This window comes from Haematobia irritans, chromosome 1 (assembly GCF_050003625.1).
Source record: "Haematobia irritans isolate KBUSLIRL chromosome 1, ASM5000362v1, whole genome shotgun sequence".
Taxonomy (NCBI): domain Eukaryota; kingdom Metazoa; phylum Arthropoda; class Insecta; order Diptera; family Muscidae; genus Haematobia; species Haematobia irritans.
This window is the reverse complement of record NC_134397.1, coordinates 227,676,715-227,680,604: the sequence shown is the minus strand read 5'-3', so window position 1 is coordinate 227,680,604 and position 3,890 is coordinate 227,676,715. Positions and strand designations below refer to the sequence as shown.

The 3,890-nt window shown below is 33.8% G+C and overlaps 1 long non-coding RNA gene across 1 annotated transcript; it reads left to right on the top strand.

The window, feature by feature from the left end:
- The first annotated feature begins 2,784 nt into the window (after nucleotides 1-2,784).
- Nucleotides 2,785-3,180, top strand: LOC142219512 (uncharacterized). Its single transcript, XR_012717611.1, has 2 exons — nucleotides 2,785-2,949; nucleotides 3,008-3,180. It is a non-coding gene; the product is annotated as an uncharacterized LOC142219512 (long non-coding RNA).
- The last annotated feature ends 710 nt before the right edge of the window (nucleotides 3,181-3,890 follow it).

Sequence of the window (3,890 nt, the reverse complement as noted above, 5' to 3'; positions counted from 1 at the left end):
TGCGGCATCTCGGAGAGAGAGGTTAGGGTTTCGCTTGAAACTACCGGCAACTCTCTTTGTCGTCTCAGCGGCTTCCGGTTTTCGATTTCCCCCCGATCCAGACTTCCTGGCTGTCGACAAACGTTCCCCAAACACTTTAATTACATTTGTAACGGTTGATTTGGCAGCTTTTAGCGATTTCGCCTGCTTTGCGTGCGAGTAGCTCGGATTTTTGTGATGCGCGAGCAAAATTTTGATACGCTGCTCTTCTTGCTTGGACGGCATTTTGACAACTGAAGAGTGAATTCCAAAATCAAAATAGGCGCAACATTCTACACACACACCTTCAAAATGAGGGGTGTTCAGGTTTTTTAAATGCAAAATTGAAAGAAATACGTCAAGTTTATATTGACCAAATTTTGACCGTGTCAACCATGTAAAAATTGGTCCACATCGGTGCATATGTATAGCCCCCATATAAACCGATCACCAGATTTGAACTCCGGAGCCCCTTGGAAGAGCAAAATTCATCCGATTCGGTTGAAATTTGGTACGTGATGTTAGTATATGATCCCTAACAACCATGCAAAAATAGGTCCACATCGGTCCATAATTTATATAGCTTCCATATAAACCGATCCCCCGATTTGGATTTCGGAGCCTCTAAGAGCAGCAAATTTCATCCGATCCGGCTGAAATTTGGTACATGGTGTTAGTATATGGTCTCTAACAACCATGCAAAAATTGGTCCACATCGGTCCATAGTTATATATAGGCCCCATATAAACCGATCCTCCGATTTGGCTTGCGTAGCCTCTAAGAGAAGCAAATTTCATCCGATCCGGCTGAAATTTGGTACATGGTGTTAGTATATGGTCTCTAATAACCATGCAAAAATTGGTCGACATCGGTCCATAATTATATATAGCCCCCATATAAACCGATCACCAGATTTGACCTCCGGAGCCCCTTGGAAGAGCAAAATTCATCAGATTCGGTTGAAATTTGGTACGTGATGTTAGTATATGGTATCCAATAACCATGCAAAAATTGGTCCATATCGGTCCATATTTATATATAGCCCCCATATGAACCGATCCCCAGATTTGACCTCCGGAGCCCTTTGGAAGAGCAAAATTCATCCGATTAGGTTGAAATTTGGTACGTGATGTTAGTATATGGTATCCAACAACCATGCAGGAATTGGTTCATATCAGTCCATAATTATATATAACCCCCATATAAGCCGATCCCCAGATTTGATCCCAGATTTCGTTTTGGAACCTCTTGGAGGAGCAAATTTCATCTGAGTTGAAATTTGGTACATTGTGCTAGTATATGGCCTTTAACAACCATGCCTAAATAGGTCCATAGCGGTCTATAGTTATATATAGCCCTCAGATAAATCGATCCCCAATCACACAAAAATTGGTCCATATCAAGTTCATAATTGTATATAGTATATATACTTGTTTTAATATGATTTTATCAATTAATTTTTTCAATTGATTACGTTTTCAACGTCAATCAATTTTTAGTTGGATATATTATGGTAATATTTTTTTCTCTAGTTCATCGTGAGCCACCGTGGTGCAATGGTTAGCATGCCCGCCTTGCATACATAAGGTCGTGGGTTCGATTTCTGCTTCGACCGAACACCAAAAAGTTTTTCAGCGGTGGATTATCCCACCTCAGTAATGCTGATGACATTTCTGAGGGTTTCAAAACTTCTCTAAGTGGTTTCACTGCAATGTGGAACGCCGTTCGGACTCGGCTATAAAAAGGAGGTCTCTTGTCATTGAGCTTAACATGGAATCGGGCAGCACTCAGTGATAAGAGAGAAGTTCACCAATGTGGTATCACAATGGACTGAGCCTGATACATCGGGCTGCCACCTAACCTTCTCTAGTTTACATGCGCAATTAAAGGGTTAATTGGGACAATTAAAAATGTGTTTGCTATATGTACAAGTGTTTTCCCTATAATGTATATTTATTTATGATATTAATTTGTGTCAGTTAAATATCATTCGTAAATTGCTCAGCATATTACTTACTCTACCAATTCGATAAGCATCTTAAATATAATGAAACTTGGCACATCTCATATATTAAAAATTTTTATAATAATTTACAAAATATTAAATGTTAAAGGCAATGATAATTGTAAAATCATGTGCACAATGGATTATAATCCTGTTTGTGGAATTCTAAGAGAACCTAGTCAGCGAGTAATTCAGTGTACCTTTGGAAATTCATGTGCATTAGACGTAGAAAAGTGCATATCCAGACTACGTAAGTTGGAAATTTGTTAAAAAAGGAGATTTAAAAATTATATATATTTTTTTTATTTTAGCATGGGTACATATTCCTGATGCTTGTCGGTCTGATAGCTTGGGTTGTAAAGATGTAATACGCTCGCGACTTATTGGTTAATTAAAGAAATGTTTAGATTTTATTATTCCACAAAAATATCAATGACAAGCCTTTATTGTTCTCAAGTAAAGAAAGGTATTGAGCAAATTATTAAATGTTATACAAATCCAAATAATTATAATAAAAATAAATATTAAACATTATAATAAAAATATATTTTATAAATAAAACCATTTATATGCACAAGTGTTTATTTCATTCAGCTTTTCTTAAAAAATATTAAATCTGTATTAAAATTATCAGATAATATTTTTATTGCTACCTCATATATAAATAGCTGACAGATATTGCTAAAGCATAGTTAAATTTTATAAACGTCAAGTCAAAATGAATTTCTTCCCATCACTTATATTGTATGTCCTAGCCATACTAAGCCCTTTGGCGTACTCGGGAGTTAATGCAAATTGTCATAATATTTGTATACCAGATAATAAACCTGTATGTGGAACTTTACGAGGACGAAGAACGCTTGTAGTCACATGTACCTTTGAGAATTTGTGTAAATTTAATGTACACAAATGTATAACAAGACTTCGTAAGTTTTCTTCGATCTCGCATTGAAATTGTTTTAAAGTGAAATTTATTTATTTTAGCATGGACCTATACTCTTGGAACCTGTCGTATGAATAGTCCGAAATGTCAAAATGTTGTATGGCCTTAAAAACTAGAAACGAAACTTAAAGTCATTTTCACTATTTTCAGTTGTAGATATTATCTAAATTATAATTTTATTGAAATTATGAATAAACAAATTGTTTTTATTAAATACTATGTAAATATAAAATAATAAAAAAGTTGTTTAAATATTAAACTGTATATTCGCAACTTAATGTTCATAATGCAGGAGAACATTGAGGGATGATAGGCTTTATTTAACGATGTCCCACTGCTTGGAAACATTTAAGGAAGATCAGCTGCAAGGAAAAGACAGAATATTTTCCAATCACGGCCAATCCAGCAAAAAATATGCTATCAAAGTTTGGGGAAAATATACAAATTTTATACCTATAGAAATTTTTGTAAAAATTTCATTCCTACGGAAAATATTGTCAAAATTTTATTTCTGTAGAAAATTTTGTCAAAATATTTTGGAAGTACTTCCAATGGCACAACTTTAAAAGCACTTCCAGAAGATGCACTCCCAATGATGTTCTTTATTTTAACTACCCAGGAAATTCTTTTAATTCAACTTGTGGTTTTCATACTTTTATTGGGTAATCTTAACTTTTTTGTTTCAAATAGGTTAAAAACAGAGTAAAAATTTATAAAATGTTACAAATCATTACAATTTTGTCGAAAAAAAATCTAAATCCAATCTGAAAAAAATTGTGAATTTTTGAAAATATTTGAGGTCAAACGTTTCCGACAAACGTTAGAATCCATTAAAAATTATAAAAATTATTTATTTGACAAAATATCATAGAATTTTTTAATTTACATCCAATACATTTAATTCGGATCACATCTAAAGAAGTG